Below are 23162 nucleotides of genomic sequence, written 5' to 3' on the forward strand. Positions count from 1 at the left end.
CGCTTCTCCCGACCTGCGTTATAGTCAGAGCGGGAGCAGCGGTTTCGCTCATGCGCAATTCTTTTGCAGTTTGGACCCGTAGGTGTAAAAAGCTCCTGCTCTGACAGCAGCTGGGGGCAACTGCTGCATTAGGACGGCCGCCTGTGAGTGCTTTGGCACGGGCGAGGTGCCCACGGCAGCTCCCGCTGCTTGTAAGAGCGATACGTGCTTCCACGTCAAAAACTCGTAATAACACCAGAAAAAAGTCACCAGATTTGTCGCTAGTCGCTTTTTAGAAAAAAAAAAAAAAGTCAATTAAGGCGTCTGAAAACTCGCTAGATATAGCGACAAAATCACTGTCGTTAAGTCCTCCGTTATTTATTTAGCTAAACAAGTCAATTAACACTGGCTTACAGCACCATAGAAATATATACAAAAATACAAGCCTCCGTTATTTATTTAGCTAATATGCTAGTAGCCAATGTGCTTTAAGCTAAGCTAACTCGGCTTCCCACAATCTTACATTTCTGAATAAAAACACTAAGAAGTTACCTTTAATACCTCCGACCAGTATAATTTCATTCCACGTTAACAGAGCTTTCTATGTGAGAGCAAGCCGTAAAACTTGAACACAAAAAGTAAATAATTAAAAAAGGGGAGTGTGTTGTTTGTTAATCGACGGTGAGACAGCGGGGGCGTAATCCCAAGGGCGGAAGCACCCCGGGTTTTTTCCTGTCTGGGTTGCCATTCCTCGAGAACAGCAGGTTAATATTAAGGTTAGCTTAATGGTTAATACTAACGTTCAGGGAGGTGAAGGTTCAAGACGTTTTGTGACCGAATGAATTTCAAAGAGTAAGCGTACTGTGACGTCACGGCACGTGTGCCTTAACGTCACACTGCTGTGAGGCTATAAATATGAGCTCGCGCCTTAGAACGCGAGCTCATATTTACCCCCAAGGTAAGGCACTCTACTACACCTAGTGTTGAAAACACATTTTAACAAAATTAACGCTGATTCTATAGTCTTCTAACAATCGTCTAAAGGTTAGAGCATATAGTTTATCTCTACTGAACCCTATCTCCTCTGTTTACAAATATGTGGCGCTCAGTGTTCAGTCGTACAAATTCTTCAGATACTGACGGCTTTGAGGTGCTTGACGAATGTTATTTGGACCCTGATGGGTTCTTACTGATACCTAATTCCAGAGATGAACAATCACACCCCTCTGAAACATCTGAGATTCCTACAACTAGTGTTTCTGTAAACACTGATGAAAATGCACACACCTCTGAAACAGATCAGGTTCCTACAACCAGTCTTTCTACAAACAACTATGAACCTGAAGAGTCTCCCACCACTGAAAGTTACAACAGCACTGACTTATTCAGTGCCGTCCTTCCTGATCCTTCAGATAACGGACCTGAAGATAATGAACAAAATGTTGTCCCAGGCAGTCTTCAAACAGAGGAAGAAGAAACTATTTCTTTTGGAGTTCAAACAAATGTTCCAAATCTTTATTCCTCTTGTAGAGTTCCAGATGTGCCTGTGGGCCTTAGAGAAGCTTTTATCACCAGGCACCTCCTTAATATTGGTCGAGCACCATTTGCCCCATTTCCTTCACCCACTAGAGAAACTGAATGTTTACCCACCTTTAAAACAGATGAGACTCCTACAACCAGTGTTTATATGAACAACACTGAAGATGACGAGTTTCCAGCTAGTGATAGTTATAGCACTAACTTATTCAATGGTGACATTCCTGAATCTTCCGATATTAATGGATCTGAAGATGTTGTACCAGACAGTGTCCAAAGAGAGCAAGAAGAAGCTAGTTTTTCCCAACTTCAAACATCTCTTTCAGCTCTTTTTTCTGTTATTACAGCTCCAGTTGACTCTGTGGGCCAAGCAACATTTTATGTCACCAGGCAACTCGTTAATTTTGGTCAAGCAATATTTGCCTTAATCACTAGTGAAACTGAACGTTCACCCACTTTTGAAACAACTGAGGTTGCTACAACGAATGTTTCTCTAATTAATTGTGAACGTGACGAGTCTTTGAGTAATGAGATTTACAGCATTGCTCCAGCTGTGTCTGTGGGCCGAAGAATACATTTTGTCAGCAGGCACGTCCTTAATAATGGTCCAGTGCCTTTTACCTTACCCACCTCTGAAATAACTGAGGTTCCTACAACAAGTGTTTCCATAAACAACTGTGGACATGAAGTGTCTCCCAACAATGAAAGTTACAGCATTGATGTATTCAATGTTGGCCTTCCTGACTCTTCAGATAGCAGATCTGAAGACAATGAACAAAATGTTGCCCAAGGAACTCTTCAAGGACAGGACGAAGAAACTATTGTTTCCAGAGTTTACACAAACCTTTCAGGTTTTTATTCCTTCATTAGAATGCCAATTGTGTCTGTGGCCCGAAGAATATTTTTTGTGAACAGGCACATCTTTAATATTTTTCGAGTGCCTTTTACCTCACCCACCAATGTTGGCCTTCCTGACTCTTCAGATAACAGATCTGAAGAGAATGAACAAAATATTGTCCAAAGAAGTCGTCAAAGAGAGGATGAAGAAACTGTTCTTTCCAGAGTTCACAGAAATCTTTCAGCCTTTTATCCCTTTATTAGAGCTCTAGTTGTGTCTGTGGGCCAAGGAGCAATTTTTCCCATCAGGCACATCCTTAATATTTGTCTAGCACCATTTACCTTATTGAACAATCTGTTCACAGCAATTGTTCAATATGTGTTTTCCCTTGCCCAGACAGGAATTTCAGCCCTGAATCAAACAATCAGAAGACTTTTAAGTCCAATTTGTATAATAGGTACAGTAATATGTGTGATTTTTGTAATTGTAATTTTTACTTTTATACCATTTATCATACACTACATCGTAAATCACTAACTTAACAAACAAACAGCACATGCTGTTGCATAATTTTTCTCTTAAAATTCAGTTTCCTTAGCATAAAATTACATCACAATTATGCCCCCAGCCAGTCACAGCAGAAGGCTGCCCCTCCCTGAGTCTGGTTCTGCTGAAGGTTTCTTCCTCTTAAAAGGGAGTTTTTCCTTCCCACCGTCGCCTTAGTGCTTGCTCATAGGGGATCGTTTGATTGCTGGGGTTTTCTCTCTAATACTGTGGGGTTTTAACCTTACAGTACAAAGAGCTTTAAAGTGCCTGTTCTAACACAGCATTATTAAATAGACTTTAAATGGCTTCAACTGAAAAAACATTACTTAATAAAAAAAATAAATCAATAAATAATGGTGTGTGTTTGTTTCATTTTCTATACCAGGGTAACTGCTAAAACTTAGTGGGTTATAATTTATGTAGCTTTTAACAGATTATTGTTGTTTCAAATGTGACTGTGCTGAGTGGCCGTGGCACTGTGCGCACTTAAGTAATATTGGTGATTGGAAGCCAGTGTTTTAGTCTTCTCCTTTTTTTCCTGATTAGTTTATTTTATACTTTATTTTTAAGTCTTGGATCTATTTTTATGGGTCGCTCTGGTTTTAAAAACAAATTTAAAGCTCTTACTGGTCATTAACACAAATGCAGCGTTTACCTGTACAGGGATTGACCACTAGAGGTCCTTTTACTCAAGGTTTACATTCATCAGCAACTTCCTTGACAAATGCTAAATGCTGATCAGATTAAATAGGATTATCAAGGGACAATACATTTTGTTCTTAATATCATATTATTTCATCTATCATGTCTTTTCTATGATTCATATTTTATTGATGAGACCATCGAAAGCGAGGTAGCAAATACTCAAAGATTAACTAGTCAGGACGTGATTTCTACATTTCTACAGTTTTTTTTTTACACGGTGGTCTTTGGCATGTTATCTTATTTTTGGTGAATAAAACAAAACCACCAGTGAAAATTGTTTTAGATTTAGTAAATTGTAAGTAAATTTTAACTCATGCAGTTGTAACCCCTTTAAACAATCGTTCGTGTCCTGCAGGAAATGGAATACCAAATGAACTGACTAAAGGGGGTGCCTGTAAAAATTCCTAAGGTTCTTCTGCCCACTGGTGCTGCTGCAGCTGATTTCTATCAACAAGAGGTGGGATCACCTGCAAAGAGACTGCAATTTTTGGTTTGGGGCCTTTACCCTCTGAAGAAGCCAAACAGTGGACTGAAACTGTTTGGGTCTCATTTTGATTTGTGGTCACTGTACCAAAAATGTGGTTCATCATAATTATGGAACATTTAAAGATGCAGTTATATTTCTTATTGACATCACCAGAAATTGTGTGTGACTTCTTATGGTGGTGTTCAATAAAGAAGTATAATTATTTTTAAGAATAACAAAAAGCCATTTACTATAGAGTAAAGGGTGAAAGCTGCTTCTATTTAGAACAGTTACAATATTTTGTTTGATTTGATTTCTTGCAATAAACAGAGACAATTTGCAATTCTCTAATTCTTTGTAACAGGTCCTTTGTAAAGAATTCAGCTTTTGTGTAAACACCCAAGTTCACCAGATATCTGGGAAACAATGCAACAATTTATTTTAATAATTCTATAATGAAGTGTTAAATTGCAGTTAGAAGCTACTGCTCCAAACCTCGTAATAAACATCAAACAGGATTAAAACCTCAGGACAACAAAGAAAACAAGATGACATAGAAGTGACCCCCATTCTATACGATGTGCCATAAAACTAAACACTGTGTTTGTATGTTTGTGTGCGTGCGAGCACGCGAGTGCCTGCGTACCTGTGTGTAAGTGCATGTGTATATATGTTTATGTACCTGTGTGTACGTGACTTCCTGTGGGTCATAAAAGTCCATCTCCCTTTCAAGCCAAAGTTATCCAGTTACAAACATTTAGGTCTCCACCCAGGTATCCCCTGGGCAATTTCCACTCAGCTTTAGCTTCTCTTTGTCCTGTTTTCACAGCTCAAGGTGGGGAGGGTCTCTTACAAGTTTACTCCTAAGTTTATGTCACGTTTAGGCCTATATTACATCCAGGGCAGTGTCAGTGTCTCTACTATACTTCTACATCCTATCTAGCACATTTCTAAAACCTAAAATAAGCTACAAATATCTTCAAGTTCCTCTTTCTCTGTAGGATAACCAAATCAATTAAACCAAGTGCTGTGGTGGTGATATGAAATTCAACCTTTGCAGCCTCTGTAGCTTTCTAGTAACATGTCACGGGGTGGAAAGGGACAAGTTATCTAAGTTTTTCTACTATGCATGTTTTAGTTACCGTCAAATTGTCCTGGAGAGACTCCGCCCTTTCCCCCGTCTTTACTAATTGGACACACCTGAGAGGGAAGGCAAGGTAATTTACAGAGTGCTCAATGACACATAAGAGGGTTGGAGTTGGCGTTCGAGAGGGGACATGACCAGCGACTGGGGACGCGCCACCACGAGCGACTAGGGACGCGCAGCGAGCAGTCAGACGGCAATAACGACAAGAGCCAGCTTGTGCACTGCGGGAGAGCAGAAGCAGTGAGACAGCTGGTGCCGATTGCAGTTTTAAAGAAGCGGCGGGCGGAGTTGAGAGCTCTGCCCACCCGGGGTAAGTCTTTGACTTATCCCTTTTTATAAAGTAAAACTGTCGAAAGGAATAGTGACTGCCGCTCCCTCTCTTCCTTCAGTGCACCGGGACGTGGAATGCGGGGAGGAAGGCGAGGACTCCACTGGGTTTCCCTCTTTTACTACTACGCTGGATTTCTTAGTTTTTTGTGACTTTTATGCCGTGGTGGATCCCACTGGACTTTTAATGTTGTGTTTTATTGATTTTTATTGTGTTATCCCTTGGCCAAGGTTGTTTTAATTCATTTTACATTTTTAACTATTTAAATATAATAAATTATATTTTTAATCTTACAGTTTAAATTATGTGCTTTCCCTTGGCGGCTCCACTGCTCTGCCCGTTTTGAGAAAGGTTTCCTTCCTTTTAAAAACACAAAACATCTTGGAAATAAAATCAGCCTTTCCGCTCCGTTACAAACACATTTGCCTTTTCCTTTTCAAACAATTTTACATGAGTTACACATTATGTCTCTTCAAAGAGAGTCAGAACAGCATGGAGACCCTTAACCTCGTGTACCTTACAATCAAATTCTTCTCTGCATTTAAAACCATGATCTGCAGTTAGCAGCCACACTGCTCCACACATCCAACATCAGCATCCGACTAGAGACTTGCAACATGTGGAAAACTGGGCTTCTCCATAAGAGCTAGAAGGTTGAAAAAATAAAAGAAGAAGAAAAATATATTAGTTACTTCAACTGTAAACTAAGAAATTTAACTAAAGACAAACTTTTGAACTTGCTGTAACATTTGCAAATGAGGCAGATGAAGGCATCCTTTACAGAATGTGTGTGCGGTCTTTGCAGTTTCAGATTTACGGTCAAAGTGATGTCTTGGAGGTAGGGCTGGGCGATATGGCCTAAAATCCATATCATGGTATACTTTGAAGCATGTGCGGTAACAATATATATCGCGATATATTATTTTCTTCACTGCAGCATTACCGAGAGTTGAAAAACTGTCTAAATTCTTTCATCTGTAATAAAATGATCAGTGTGGTTGCTCTACCAGATGTGACAATTACATTTAATATCCAGGCATCCATGAAAACAGAATTTATGAAATTTAACAGAGTTAGAAGTTAGCAGCAAGTAAGCTCGCTAGTTTCCACCTAAACATAATATAGCATGTTCTGACTGAGGGATTTCTGAAACAAATTAAGACGTACAGCTTTGCTATTACTTCCCAAATAAATGAAGACAGGAAAGTAAACAGCAGTGAAGTTTGTAGGGTTACTGAAGTTTGGCTAGCTGGTATATAATGACGCGCTACGCGACACAGCTATGTTAGCATAATATAAACAGTGAAGCTGGAGGACAAAGTCGCTAGATGACGTCATTGCCTAATTTGCATAATTGGTCATGTAATTATAAAGGACCCTGTAGGAGAGAGAAATAACATCGTGAAAGAGACATAAAGTCAATAGAAACACCCTGAAAGCATTTAGTATATATTTAGAACCACAAATTTGATTTCTTTTAGCAATTATTGTTTTTGTTAATGTCACAATCCCAACCCTCCTCCTTTATCCGGACTTGTGACCTGGAAAACTGACCCGAAATAGGCACTCTGGCAGAGTTACTTTTTTGTTTATGTGTCTGTGTGTGTCTTTTACAGAGTTTTAAACCTTGGGATCCACAAAAAAGCAAGAGTAAAAGACGAACATTTTTATCCATAATGTTGTTAACAAACTACATTAATCAAAAATGGACATAGCAAGCATCACCAGACAGCTTCAGTCGAAATTGGATGTAGAAGATAGAGTTAAGGCTCTGCAAGGACATCTGATTTCTAAGTTAGCAATGTTTGGAATGGTGTATTTTAGTGCATTGATTTATTTTAAACAAAGAACAATATACTTCTACCGCTTCTCCCGACCTGCGTTATAGTCAGAGCGGGAGCAGCGGTTTCGCTCATGCGTAATTCATTTGCAGTTTGGACCCGTAGGTGTAAAAAGCTCCTGCTCTGACAGCAGCTGGGGGCAACTGCTGCATTAGGACGGCCGCCTGTGAGTGCTTTGGCTTCGGCAAGCGCGTACGCTAAATTGGATACGATACAGAGAAGATTAGCATGGCCCCTGCGCAAGGATGACACGCAAATTTGTGAGTGCTTTGGCACGGGCGAGGTGCCCACGGCAGCTCCCGCTGCTTGTAAGAGCGATACGTGCTTCCACGTCAAAAACTCGTAATAACACCAGAAAAAAGTCACCAGATTTGTCGCTAGTCGCTTTTTAGAAAAAAAAAAAAAAGTCAATTAAGGCGTCTGAAAACTCGCTAGATATAGCGACAAAATCACTGCCGTTAAGTCCTCCGTTATTTATTTAGCTAAACAAGTCAATTAACACTGGCTTACAGCACCATAGAAATATATACAAAAATACAAGCCTCCGTTATTTATTTAGCTAATATGCTAGTAGCCAATGTGCTTTAAGCTAACTCGGCTTCCCACAATCTTACATTTCTGAATAAAAACACTAAGAAGTTACCTTTAATACCTCCGACCAGTATAATTTCATTCCACGTTAACAGAGCTTTCTACGTGAGAGCAAGCGGTAAAACTTGAACACAAAAAGTAAATAATTAAAAAAGGGGAGTGTGTTGTTTGTTAATCGACGGTGAGACAGCGGGGGCGTAATCCCAAGGGCGGAAGCACCCCGGGTTTTTTCCTGTCTGGGTTGCCATTCCTCGAGAACAGCAGGTTAATATTAAGGTTAGCTTAATGGTTAATACTAACGTTCAGGGAGGTGAAGGTTCAAGACGTTTTGTGACTGAATGAATTTCAAAGAGTAAGCCCTTTTGTAGCGGCGGATGTGTAAAGCTGGCCCACATTCACGTAATGTAACGTTTGTGCTTTTATTCTGGTAACTTCCTGTGTGACCGGAAGAGAATGATGTAACGGTAAAAATTGGATGTACAAAAAAGACGGAAGAAAACGGAAAACTAATACTAACGGAGAAAAGGGAGAGAAGATTATGGTTAAATTGTACGAAGACAAATGGTTCTAGCTACAGTCGACAGGGGAACAAGGTTTGTAATGTATAAGATTTAATTTGAGCAATCTGAAATGTATAATATGTATTATATAGTTTAATAGATAACGGTTAGACCAGCGTAATGAGCGGTTAAGATGCTGTACATGAATAATATGGTAATTGTTTCATTTGTTTGTCTAGCTCTTACGTTGGTTCGTTGTCTGATACACGGCAAGGAATAATAAAGGTCATTCAACAACCATCAGTTCTGGCCTTCTCAGTTCGACTGGATGCTACAGTAAGAGCTTGACCGCCGCCATTTTGCTACACCACGAGGGCTCAAGGTTTAACGGCAATTCCCACAACGTCCAGCAGATGGCAGAAGCAGGTCAGAGAATAAAACGGTGAAAGGCTTAAGGAAAATAAAGTTAAAATGGAGGATTTAGAAGAAGACATTAATGAACAGTTTGCAAACAAAGAACAAATATTAAATGAGCCACAAGATAAAGCTCAAAGTGACTCCGCGATTCCAAGACGTTCAGAAAGAGCCAAGGTGCCAACCGAAAAAATGCTAACTTATCAGAAAGAAGAGATAAGTAAAAAAGAAAAAAGACTATTAACTCTTTATGAACAATGGAAAATACGAGTGCGAGAAACAAGAGAAAGATTAAAGTTGGACATTTCAGAGAAAGAAATGGCAGATCTTGCAGATGATGTAGAGCAAAGAAAAGATGAACTGCTAAAGCTGTACACTGAAATGAGAAGTCACATTGCACCTTCATCGGACATACGAAGAAAAACCGATGCATGTGAAGCAGTTACTCATGACATCGTGAAAGTCATCCTGGAAAGAATAAGCGGTGTAGATGGAGATTTTGATGGAGAATATGAAAGAAAACGTCTACGCAGACTATTAGAACATGATTATGCCCAATCCATCTATGGTTCAACTGCAGCATCGAAACGTAGCCAACTGTCTTCAGCCTCACATCTTGCTTCAAAACGAGCAGAGGCAGCAGCAGAACTAGCAGCAAAGGAGGCAGAGTACAAGATTGTACAAGAGGAACAAAGACAGAAGGAAAAGATAAAGGCTCTAGAAGAGGAGCATAAGAAACAAATGGCAGTTCAAACATCAGAGTTGGAACGCCTGAAAGCCGAAAGGGAGGTGGAAGCCGCTCGCGCCAGGTTGGACGCCTACAACAGAGAGTTGTCGCAACTTGATGATGCATATTCAGTTAAGATGGAAAAGGTGAACCCAGAGCACACACCATCAGTTCTGGCCTTCTCAGTTCGACTGGATGCTACACCTTTGGAGGTGGGGTGCCCCCGGCCTCTCGGCCTGGGGCTCGGTCACTCAGGCACAGCTGGGGGCCGGCGGAGCTCACGGGCGCGTCACTGCAACCCCCCCTGACTTCTGCTCCGCGGCTGCTGGGCGAGCCCTCATCTGGGACTCTCCTCAGCTCCTACTGGAACAGTGGCGCGGCTGCCCCTCTGTTGGTCTTCCATGGTCTCTTGTGTTCTGGGGGCCTCTGGATGTCTGGAGTTTTGATCTCCTCCATACCCGCTTCACACCCTGGAGGACGGGGCTGTGGCCCCCCCACACTCCCTAGCAGATCATTACATGGAGAAACCTTTGGAATGCAAGCATGCTGATCCACACAGGTATGCACACATGGGTATTCACAGACGCGGACTAAAGCTTTCTTGGCTGCTGCCTCAAAGCACACTGTGCGCTGTCTATCTTGCGTGCTGCACAATATCGTTTATTATTTAGTAAATATTGATATCTATGACTAGCTAGTTTATTGTGATGGTGCTTTGTTTTCTCTATTATTATGTTACTCTTTGTTGTTTGCTGTCTCCTCTGTTTGTTTTTTTTGTTTGTTTGTTTTTTTTTTCTCCATACAGGTGACCCAGGAGTTCTTTTTTTTTTTTTTCTCTCTCTCTTCCCCCCCTTCTCACCGTCTCTTCTCCCCTTTGGTTTTCTTTCTTTCTCTCCCCCTCTTTCTCTCATTCATTCCCCCTGTCCTATTTATTAAAAAAAAAAAAAAAATGACAAAGGATGAACTGAAGCTCTGCCATCACGTAATGTCGCATACTGCTGTTTCTGATGTCATTTAGAAAAAAAAAAAAAAAAAAAAAAAAGAGTAAGCGTACTGTGACGTCACGGCACGTGTGCCTTAACGTCACACTGCTGTGAGGCTATAAATATGAGCTCGCGCCTTAGAACGCGAGCTCATATTTACCCCCAAGGTAAGGCACTCTACTACACCTAGTGTTGAAAACACATTTTAACAAAATTAACGCTGATTCTATAGTCTTCTAACAATCGTCTAAAGGTTAGAGCATATAGTTTATCTCTACTGAACCCTATCTCCTCTGTTTACAAATATGTGGCGCTCAGTGTTCAGTCGTACAAATTCTTCAGATACTGACGGCTTTGAGGTGCTTGACGAATGTTATTTGGACCCTGATGGGTTCTTACTGATACCTAATTCCAGAGATGAACAATCACACCCCTCTGAAACATCTGAGATTCCTACAACTAGTGTTTCTGTAAACACTGATGAAAATGCACACACCTCTGAAACAGATCAGGTTCCTACAACCAGTCTTTCTACAAACAACTATGAACCTGAAGAGTCTCCCACCACTGAAAGTTACAACAGCACTGACTTATTCAGTGCCGTCCTTCCTGATCCTTCAGATAACGGACCTGAAGATAATGAACAAAATGTTGTCCCAGGCAGTCTTCAAACAGAGGAAGAAGAAACTATTTCTTTTGGAGTTCAAACAAATGTTCCAAATCTTTATTCCTCTTGTAGAGTTCCAGATGTGCCTGTGGGCCTTAGAGAAGCTTTTATCACCAGGCACCTCCTTAATATTGGTCGAGCACCATTTGCCCCATTTCCTTCACCCACTAGAGAAACTGAATGTTTACCCACCTTTAAAACAGATGAGACTCCTACAACCAGTGTTTATATGAACAACACTGAAGATGACGAGTTTCCAGCTAGTGATAGTTATAGCACTAACTTATTCAATGGTGACATTCCTGAATCTTCCGATATTAATGGATCTGAAGATGTTGTACCAGACAGTGTCCAAAGAGAGCAAGAAGAAGCTAGTTTTTCCCAACTTCAAACATCTCTTTCAGCTCTTTTTTCTGTTATTACAGCTCCAGTTGACTCTGTGGGCCAAGCAACATTTTATGTCACCAGGCAACTCGTTAATTTTGGTCAAGCAATATTTGCCTTAATCACTAGTGAAACTGAACGTTCACCCACTTTTGAAACAACTGAGGTTGCTACAACGAATGTTTCTCTAATTAATTGTGAACGTGACGAGTCTTTGAGTAATGAGATTTACAGCATTGCTCCAGCTGTGTCTGTGGGCCGAAGAATACATTTTGTCAGCAGGCACGTCCTTAATAATGGTCCAGTGCCTTTTACCTTACCCACCTCTGAAATAACTGAGGTTCCTACAACAAGTGTTTCCATAAACAACTGTGGACATGAAGTGTCTCCCAACAATGAAAGTTACAGCATTGATGTATTCAATGTTGGCCTTCCTGACTCTTCAGATAGCAGATCTGAAGACAATGAACAAAATGTTGCCCAAGGAACTCTTCAAGGACAGGACGAAGAAACTATTGTTTCCAGAGTTTACACAAACCTTTCAGGTTTTTATTCCTTCATTAGAATGCCAATTGTGTCTGTGGCCCGAAGAATATTTTTTGTGAACAGGCACATTTTTAATATTTTTCGAGTGCCTTTTACCTCACCCACCAATGTTGGCCTTCCTGACTCTTCAGATAACAGATCTGAAGAGAATGAACAAAATATTGTCCAAAGAAGTCGTCAAAGAGAGGATGAAGAAACTGTTCTTTCCAGAGTTCACAGAAATCTTTCAGCCTTTTATCCCTTTATTAGAGCTCTAGTTGTGTCTGTGGGCCAAGGAGCAATTTTTCCCATCAGGCACATCCTTAATATTTGTCTAGCACCATTTACCTTATTGAACAATCTGTTCACAGCAATTGTTCAATATGTGTTTTCCCTTGCCCAGACAGGAATTTCAGCCCTGAATCAAACAATCAGAAGACTTTTAAGTCCAATTTGTATAATAGGTACAGTAATATGTGTGATTTTTGTAATTGTAATTTTTACTTTTATACCATTTTTCATACACTACATCGTAAATCACTAACTTAAAAAACAAACAGCACATGCTGTTGCATCATTTTTCTCTTAAAATTCAGTTTCCTTAGCATAAAATTACATCACAATTATGCCCCCAGCCAGTCACAGCAGAAGGCTGCCCCTCCCTGAGTCTGGTTCTGCTGAAGGTTTCTTCCTCTTAAAAGGGAGTTTTTCCTTCCCACCGTCGCCTTAGTGCTTGCTCATAGGGGATCGTTTGATTGCTGGGGTTTTCTCTCTAATACTGTGGGGTTTTAACCTTACAGTACAAAGAGCTTTAAAGTGCCTGTTCTAACACAGCATTATTAAATAGACTTTAAATGGCTTCAACTGAAAAAACATTACTTAATAAAAAAAATAAATCAATAAATAATGGTGTGTGTTTGTTTCATTTTCTATACCAGGGTAACTGCTAAAACTTAGTGGGTTATAATTTATGTAGCTTTTAACAGATTATTGTTGTTTCAAATGTGACTGTGCTGAGTGGCCGTGGCACTGTGCGCACTTAAGTAATATTGGTGATTGGAAGCCAGTGTTTTAGTCTTCTCCTTTTTTTCCTGATTAGTTTATTTTATACTTTATTTTTAAGTCTTGGATCTATTTTTATGGGTCGCTCTGGTTTTAAAAACAAATTTAAAGCTCTTACTGGTCATTAACACAAATGCAGCGTTTACCTGTACAGGGATTGACCACTAGAGGTCCTTTTACTCAAGGTTTACATTCATCAGCAACTTCCTTGACAAATGCTAAATGCTGATCAGATTAAATAGGATTATCAAGGGACAATACATTTTGTTCTTAATATCATATTATTTCATCTATCATGTCTTTTCTATGATTCATATTTTATTGATGAGACCATCGAAAGCGAGGTAGCAAATACTCAAAGATTAACTAGTCAGGACGTGATTTCTACATTTCTACAGTTTTTTTTACACGGTGGTCTTTGGCATGTTATCTTATTTTTGGTGAATAAAACAAAACCACCAGTGAAAATTGTTTTAGATTTAGTAAATTGTAAGTAAATTTTAACTCATGCAGTTGTAACCCCTTTAAACAATCGTTCGTGTCCTGCAGGAAATGGAATACCAAATGAACTGACTAAAGGGGGTGCCTGTAAAAATTCCTAAGGTTCTTCTGCCCACTGGTGCTGCTGCAGCTGATTTCTATCAACAAGAGGTGGGATCACCTGCAAAGAGACTGCAATTTTTGGTTTGGGGCCTTTACCCTCTGAAGAAGCCAAACAGTGGACTGAAACTGTTTGGGTCTCATTTTGATTTGTGGTCACTGTACCAAAAATGTGGTTCATCATAATTATGGAACATTTAAAGATGCAGTTATATTTCTTATTGACATCACCAGAAATTGTGTGTGACTTCTTATGGTGGTGTTCAATAAAGAAGTATAATTATTTTTAAGAATAACAAAAAGCCATTTACTATAGAGTAAAGGGTGAAAGCTGCTTCTATTTAGAACAGTTACAATATTGGGTCTTGGTCACGTGGTACGCCCGCCCAAGATGGCAGTTTAAGTTGGAGACGCGCACTCCTCTTCCCCCGAAACCTCGTTAAAAATAGGTCAGAGCCGGTTATTTGTCTTATTTGGGATCTGCCCTGGTAAATTCAGTGGAAGGAGTCAGAAGAATCATTACGTTTTACGCAACGATTCGATTATGCCGCGAGGAAAAACACACAACACTCAGGCTACTTCACTAACTACTATGGCGGAGACACCTGATGGAGTCGATGCCAGGTGTCCTTCCCAAGATGGTGTGGCGGCCGAGCTGACTTCTATAAGATCTCTGCTTGAGCAGGTAGCACAAGACATGACGGCGGTGAAAGGTGGTATCGAGTCTCTCAAGGAAGCTGTGAACAGTTTGGGTGTGAGAGTGGATGAAACAGAGACAAGAATTTCTCGATTGGAGGACGAAGAGGCTAAAGCCAGCTCAATATGTAAGATCTTGAAGATACAGAACCAGCGGCTGCAGGAAAAAGTAACGGCGCTTGAGGGTTCCTCACGGCGCCAGAATATTAGAATATCGGGTATTAGAGAAGGATCCGAAGGCAGTAATATTGAGGATTACGTGAAGAATCTGCTGTCTGAGGCTCTGGACATTGAGATGGGAGATTACTACGAAATAGATAGAATCCATCGAGTGGGGCCAGCTTTTCCGAAGCCCACTGCGGACTCCAGACCGAGACACATTATTGTTCGCTTCCTACGGGATAAAGCCAAGATGTCCGTGCTGGCGGCTGCCAGAAAAAAGGGGCAGATCGTTTGGAAAGGCATGAGAGTTCTTTTTTTCCAGGATTACGCTCAGGAGGTACAAGAAAAACGCAGGAAGTTTGATGAGGTGCGCCGCTTGTTGCAACAGTACAAGATTGGATATTCTCTTCGTTTTCCGGCTGTTATGACTTTTTCAGTGGATAACCAGTATCATCAGTTTTCCAACCCAGCTGAGGCTAAGCAATTTCTAAGCGGCCTGGATTTGGTTAACATTCCGGGTGATGTAGATTAAGAGGATTTGATAAGCTATGGGTTGGTTTACTTCTGAGGGGGGGGGAGACGTAAGGAGGGACACCATCTGGGAATTTTTTTTGAGTGCCACGGACCTGCGATTTTTTATGTTTTCATGTTCTTTTGTTTTTTTGTTTGTTTTTTTTTTTTTTTTTTTTTTTTTTTTCTTCTTTTCTCGTGTTTGGTTTTGTTGTTGGTTTTGATGGTATGGTACCAACTGTCCCGCATAGACCTAATTTTTGGATCATTGGGTTGTCTCATGTCACTGGCTCTAAGAGTTGTTATATGGGTAAATGGGATATTCCTCTGGATAAATTTGTATAATAATTCGGCTCACATGGTGTGATGGAGTTATGTAAAATTGTGTCGTGGAATATAGCGGGTTGTCATAATGTTATTAAAAGGAAGAAAATCCTCACATATCTGAAACAGAAAAAGACTGATATAGCCCTGATTCAGGAGACCCATCTTGATGAGGCCGAATCATTAAAGCTTAAAAGAGACTGGGTGGCGCAAGTTTATTTTAGTGCATTTTCGGCTAGAAAAAGAGGGGTGGTCATATTGATTAGAAGAAACTTGGATTTTCAGGTCTTTAAGCATTATACAGATCAGGAGGGTAGATGGGTGGTTTTGGATGCATGTTTACAGGGGCGGAAAATGACATTGGTCAATATATATGCTCCTAATTCTCCTCAGCCACAATTTTTTCATGAAGTCTGTAACATGGTGCGGACTATAGGTAACACACACATTGTAATTGGGGGAGATTTTAACCGGGTCAGGGATGTTTTATTGGATAAATCTTCTTGTACTGGACTAAGCAAGGACCCAACAAATGCTGCGGTGGACGTGATGTCAGAGGAACTGAGTCTAGTAGATATATGGAGACTTCTTCATCCTCAAGAAAGAGACTATACCTTTTTTTCGCATCCTCACTCAACCTACTCCAGGATAGATTACTTTTTGGTGTCCCGTTCTTTGGCAAGTCAAACTATTGGGTCCTCTATTGGTAACATTGCTATATCGGATCATGCTCCCATTGACCTTGTTCTTACTGACACTGATAATATTAAACCGTCACCTAGGTGGCGCTTGAATAACTCAATATTGAAGAATAAGGGTCATTGCGAATGTATAAGGGAAATGATAAAGGAGTTTTGGTTGTACAATGAGGGCTCTATTGACGACGTTGGAATGACCTGGGATGCTTTTAAGGCCTATTTAAGGGGGCGCCTTATTCAATATTGCTCCTTGATTAAAAAAGCTGAGAGGGATAAGCTGATGAAGTTGGAACAGGATATCAAGGAGCTTGAAAAACAACATATGTTGCTCCCAGAGAGGGACGTATGGAACAAATTAATTAAATTTAAATTTGAGATGAATAGCATATTGGAGAAAAAAGTGGAATATGCAATGTTTTGTCTAAATCAGAAGTACTTTGAACAAGGGGAGAGAACAGGTAAAATGTTGGCACACAGGGTTAAGCAGATAAAATCTAGTAACCTTATACCATCTATTTTTGATCCTAGTAATAATAATAAGTTGACTACTAGTAAAAAAGAAATAAATGATATTTTTACTAAATATTATCAGGAGCTGTACACTTCTAATGGACTGGTGGAGGAACAGAGGCTGTCAGATTTCTTCTCTTCTATTAAAATTCCCAGCCTGTCGGAAGATCAAAGAAGTATATTAGAAGGTAAGATTACATTAATTGAAGTTAAGCAGGCAATCGGCAGCCTTAGAGTGGGTAAATCTCCAGGTAATGATGGATTTCCATCAGATTTTTATAAGGTGTTTGTGGACGAACTAGCTCCAAGACTACTGTTGGTATATCAAGATGCGTTTCAAAGAGGGAGACTACCGTTTAGTATGCGATCGGCAGTGATCACGTTATTACATAAAAAAGGGAAAGACCCACAGCATTGTGGGAATTATCGCCCAATTTCATTAATTAATGTGGATGAAAAAATTATTTCTAAGATATTAGCTTTTAGGCTTGAAAAAGTTCTTCCGTATTTGGTGCATAGGGATCAGGTCGGTTTTGTGAAAAATAGAAGCTCTGCGGATAATCTACGTAGGTTATTGCATATACTCTGGAAGAGCAGGACTAAGCTAGACCCTGTTGTTGCCTTCTCTTTGGACGCAGAGAAAGCTTTTGATAAAGTTGAGTATCCTTTTCTGTTTCATACCTTGAAGAGATTTGGTTTCGGTCCCTTTTTTAGGCAGTGGATTCAGGTGGTATACACAGATCCAATGGCTACAGTTATTACCAATGGGATAATGTCACCCTCATTTTCGTTAAGTCGGGGTACTAGACAAGGTTCACCCTTATCACCTCTCATTTTTGCTCTGTTTTTGGAGCCTTTAGCCATAGCTTTACGTGAATGTAAGAAAATTAGAGGGGTGGATTTGGGTCAAGAAGAACATAAAACTTTTTTGTATGCAGATGATATTTTACTGATTTCAACTAACCCAGAACAGGCCGTTCCTGCAATTTCCTCAATTATTGATTCTTTCTCTGTAATCTCTGGATACACTATAAATTGGTCTAAGTCTGAAGCTATGCCTATTTCTAAATTGTGTCCGCCTGTTATGAGGAGTTCATGGCATTTCAAGTGGAAGCCCGAGGGTCTGACTTATTTGGGGATTAAATTGACCCCTGGTTTAGACAACATAATGAAAGTAAATATTTCCCCAGTGATTCAAAACATCCGTTCGCTGTTGCAGAATTGGGTTAAAATAAATCTGTCCCTTTTGGGCAGAATTAATTTGGTGAAGATGATTATTGCCCCTAAACTTCAGTACTTTCTTCACATGTTACCGATAGCAGTCCCACATAATTTGCTAAAGCTTTATAATACATGTGTAGAGGGTTTTGTGTGGGCAGGTAAAAAGCCATTGTTCAATCGGTCTAAATTATATGCTGCTAAAGAGAGTGGTGGGTTGGCATTGTCTAAGATGGTCTGGTATCATTATGCTTTCTCCCTCTCTCAGTTAGTTAAGATACATAATTCCTCTACTGATAAGCCATCATGGGTTGGGATTGAGGAAAGTCTTGTGGCCCCTTCGTCTTTAGAGGCCTTCCTTACTCAGAAGGGAAGGCCAGTACCGTTTAAAGATCCAGTACTGTCTTTCATGCAAGAGACCTGGCTTAGAGCTCACCAATATACCAACAGCAGCCCTTATCTCACCGCTAGAGCCTCTATATGGTATAATAAGAAAGTATTAATAGGTAAGAAACCGGTCTGGTGGGAGGCCTGGGCTAGGACAGGTATTAATCAGATGGGGGACCTATTTGGGCAGACTGGCATGAAATCGTTTGCAGAAATCAGACGAGAATTCAATTTGGATCCAAGGGAAATTTGGAGGTTTTTTCAAATAAGACATTGTATTAAAGCCATTTTGAAAAATAATCTAGACCCTCCATCTAGTGTTCAGAAGATGTTTGCAACCCCTGACAATAACAGAATCAGGGCATCTAAATTTTATGGGAGCTTCAGAGAGGCACACGCTCCCAGTTTGGGGGGACTGAGGCGGTGTTGGGAGAAAGATCTGGGTATCCAGATCTCAGAGGACAGTTGGAAGATGCTGATCTCATCATGGTATGTTTGCTCACCTGAAACACAGTCTCAACTTATCCAGTACAAGTTGCTTCACAGAAACTATTGGACACCCAGTAAATTAGTCAGGTTGAAGCTCGCAGATAAGGACATTTGTTGGAAATGTCAGCAGGAAGTCGGGACTCTAGTTCATATGTTGTATACATGTCGGAAAAATGATTATTTGTGGGATGGGATCATCAACTTGGTGAATGATATTTTTAAACTTAATCTTTCTAAATCTCCAGCTATATGCGTCCTGGGCCTACTACCTGACGATAACATTCTCTCAAAAAAACAGAGATTGTGGATGCGTCTGGCTTTTATAACTGGTTGCAGGGTAATTCTTAGGCATTGGAAGTCATCCAGCCCCTGTTCTTTCAAGGAATGGACCGAACAAATGTCTAGGATGGCATCATATGAACGGGTTATGTATAGAATGAAGGGAAGAGAAGATATTTTTGAGCAGGTCTGGGGCCCCTTTTTGCGGTACATTGACAATGTCTCTTAGACATTATGATAAATGGTCTCTTAGAGGGATATTTCATGTGTCATTGGTATTTTGGTTGTTGTCTTTTTTTTTTTTTTGCACCAGGGGGTTTTACCCTTATTCGTTTTTGTTTTTGCTGATGTTTTCCAGGAGGCGGTGTATTATTTTGTTTCTCCTGGGTTTTATTTATTTTATTTATTTATTTATTTATGTAATTTTTTTTTTTTTTTTTTTTTTTTTTTTTTTGTTTGTTAGTGTGTTGTTTGTTTGCTTGTCTTAGTTTGTTTGTTTGTTTAGAAATGGACAGAGAACTGACAGTATGATTATTGCAGTTGTATATTTATTTATTAATGTTTCTGTCCATCCAAAAATATTAATAAAAAAAAAAAAAAAAAAAAAAAAAAAAAAAGAACAGTTACAATATTTTGTTTGATTTGATTTCTTGCAATAAACAGAGACAATTTGCAATTCTCTAATTCTTTGTAACAGGTCCTTTGTAAAGAATTCAGCTTTTGTGTAAACACCCAAGTTCACCAGATATCTGGGAAACAATGCAACAATTTATTTTAATAATTCTATAATGAAGTGTTAAATTGCAGTTAGAAGCTACTGCTCCAAACCTCGTAATAAACATCAAACAGGATTAAAACCTCAGGACAACAAAGAAAACAAGATGACATAGAAGTGACCCCCATTCTATACGATGTGCCATAAAACTAAACACTGTGTTTGTATGTTTGTGTGCGTGCGAGCACGCGAGTGCCTGCGTACCTGTGTGTAAGTGCATGTGTATATATGTTTATGTACCTGTGTGTACGTGACTTCCTGTGGGTCATAAAAGTCCATCTCCCTTTCAAGCCAAAGTTATCCAGTTACAAACATTTAGGTCCCCACCCAGGTATCCCCTGGGGAATTTCCACTCAGCTTTAGCTTCTCTTTGTCCTGTTTTCACAGCTCAAGGTGGGGAGGGTCTCTTACAAGTTTACTCCTAAGTTTGTCACGTTTAGGCCTATATTACATCCAGGGCAGTGTCAGTGTCTCTACTATACTTCTACATCCTATCTAGCACATTTCTAAAACCTAAAATAAGCTACAAATATCTTCAAGTTCCTCTTTCTCTGTAGGATAACCAAATCAATCAAACCAAGTGCTGTGGTGGTGATATGAAATTCAACCTTTGCAGCCTCTGTAGCTTTCTAGTAACATGTCACGGGGTGGAAAGGGACAAGTTATCTAAGTTTTTCTACTATGCATGTTTTAGTTACCGTCAAATTGTCCTGGAGAGACTCCGCCCTTTCCCCCGTCTTTACTAATTGGACACACCTGAGAGGGAAGGCAAGGTAATTTACAGAGTGCTCAATGACACATAAGAGGGTTGGAGTTGGCGTTCGAGAGGGGACATGACCAGCGACTGGGGACGCGCCACCACGAGCGACTAGGGACGCGCAGCGAGCAGTCAGACGGCAATAACGACAAGAGCCAGCTTGTGCACTGCGGGAGAGCAGAAGCAGTGAGACAGCTGGTGCCGATTGCAGTTTTAAAGAAGCGGCGGGCGGAGTTGAGAGCTCTGCCCACCCGGGGTAAGTCTTTGACTTATCCCTTTTTATAAAGTAAAACTGTCGAAAGGAATAGTGACTGCCGCTCCCTCTCTTCCTTCAGTGCACCGGGACGTGGAATGCGGGGAGGAAGGCGAGGACTCCACTGGGTTTCCCTCTTTTACTACTACGCTGGATTTCTTAGTTTTTTGTGACTTTTATGCCGTGGTGGATCCCACTGGACTTTTAATGTTGTGTTTTATTGATTTTTATTGTGTTATCCCTTGGCCAAGGTTGTTTTAATTCATTTTACATTTTTAACTATTTAAATATAATAAATTATATTTTTAATCTTACAGTTTAAATTATGTGCTTTCCCTTGGCGGCTCCACTGCTCTGCCCGTTTTGAGAAAGGTTTCCTTCCTTTTAAAAACACAAAACATCTTGGAAATAAAATCAGCCTTTCCGCTCCGTTACAAACACATTTGCCTTTTCCTTTTCAAACAATTTTACATGAGTTACACATTATGTCTCTTCAAAGAGAGTCAGAACAGCATGGAGACCCTTAACCTCGTGTACCTTACAATCAAATTCTTCTCTGCATTTAAAACCATGATCTGCAGTTAGCAGCCACACTGCTCCACACATCCAACATCAGCATCCGACTAGAGACTTGCAACATGTGGAAAACTGGGCTTCTCCATAAGAGCTAGAAGGTTGAAAAAATAAAAGAAGAAGAAAAATATATTAGTTACTTCAACTGTAAACTAAGAAATTTAACTAAAGACAAACTTTTGAACTTGCTGTAACATTTGCAAATGAGGCAGATGAAAGCATCCTTTACAGAATGTGTGTGCGGTCTTTGCAGTTTCAGATTTACGGTCAAAGTGATGTCTTGGAGGTAGGGCTGGGCGATATGGCCTAAAATCCATATCATGGTATACTTTGAAGCATGTGCGGTAACAATATATATCGCGATATATTATTTTCTTCACTGCAGCATTACCGAGAGTTGAAAAACTGTCTAAATTCTTTCATCTGTAATAAAATGATCAGTGTGGTTGCTCTACCAGATGTGACAATTACATTTAATATCCAGGCATCCATGAAAACAGAATTTACGAAATTTAACAGAGTTAGAAGTTAGCAGCAAGTAAGCTCGCTAGTTTCCACCTAAACATAATATAGCATGTTCTGACTGAGGGATTTCTGAAACAAATTAAGACGTACAGCTTTGCTATTACTTCCCAAATAAATGAAGACAGGAAAGTAAACAGCAGTGAAGTTTGTAGGGTTACTGAAGTTTGGCTAGCTGGTATATAATGACGCGCTACGCGACACAGCTATGTTAGCATAATATAAACAGTGAAGCTGGAGGACAAAGTCGCTAGATGACGTCATTGCCTAATTTGCATAATTGGTCATGTAATTATAAAGGACCCTGTAGGAGAGAGAAATAACATCGTGAAAGAGACATAAAGTCAATAGAAACACCCTGAAAGCATTTAGTATATATTTAGAACCACAAATTTGATTTCTTTTAGCAATTATTGTTTTTGTTAATGTCACAATCCCAACCCTCCTCCTTTATCCGGACTTGTGACCTGGAAAACTGACCCGAAATAGGCACTCTGGCAGAGTTACTTTTTTTTTATGTGTCTGTGTGTGTCTTTTACAGAGTTTTAAACCTTGGGATCCACAAAAAAGCAAGAGTAAAAGACGAACATTTTTATCCATAATGTTGTTAACAAACTACATTAATCAAAAATGGACATAGCAAGCATCACCAGACAGCTTCAGTCGAAATTGGATGTAGAAGATAGAGTTAAGGCTCTGCAAGGACATCTGATTTCTAAGTTAGCAATGTTTGGAATGGTGTATTTTAGTGCATTGATTTATTTTAAACAAAGAACAATATACTTCTACCGCTTCTCCCGACCTGCGTTATAGTCAGAGCGGGAGCAGCGGTTTCGCTCATGCGCAATTCTTTTGCAGTTTGGACCCGTAGGTGTAAAAAGCTCCTGCTCTGACAGCAGCTGGGGGCAACTGCTGCATTAGGACGGCCGCCTGTGAGTGCTTTGGCACGGGCGAGATGCCCACGGCAGCTCCCGCTGCTTGTAAGAGCGATACGTGCTTCCACGTCAAAAACTCGTAATAACACCAGAAAAAAGTCACCAGATTTGTCGCTAGTCGCTTTTTAGAAAAAAAAAAAAAAGAGTCAATTAAGGCGTCTGAAAACTCGCTAGATATAGCGACAAAATCACTGTCGTTAAGTCCTCCGTTATTTATTTAGCTAAACAAGTCAAT

At 40.0% G+C, this 23162-nt stretch overlaps 1 long non-coding RNA gene and 1 other non-coding gene across 2 annotated transcripts; both read left to right on the forward strand.

The window, feature by feature from the left end:
- The first annotated feature begins 7556 nt into the window (after positions 1 to 7556).
- Positions 7557 to 7657, forward strand: LOC147323431 (U6 spliceosomal RNA). Its single transcript, XR_015130856.1, has one exon. It is a non-coding gene; the product is annotated as a U6 spliceosomal RNA (small nuclear RNA).
- A 421-nt stretch (positions 7658 to 8078) lies between these two features.
- On the forward strand, positions 8079 to 13084 carry LOC147323432 (uncharacterized). Its single transcript, XR_015130738.1, has 2 exons — positions 8079 to 8570; positions 8717 to 13084. It is a non-coding gene; the product is annotated as an uncharacterized LOC147323432 (long non-coding RNA).
- Positions 13085 to 23162: the final 10078 nt, after the last annotated feature.

This window comes from Aulonocara sp. 'chitande type north' Nkhata Bay, linkage group LG8 (genome assembly GCF_057382095.1).
Source record: "Aulonocara sp. 'chitande type north' Nkhata Bay isolate Kocher_YH1m ecotype deep benthic linkage group LG8, A_spYH_male_GT1.1, whole genome shotgun sequence".
NCBI lineage: Eukaryota > Metazoa > Chordata > Actinopteri > Cichliformes > Cichlidae > Aulonocara > Aulonocara sp. 'chitande type north' Nkhata Bay.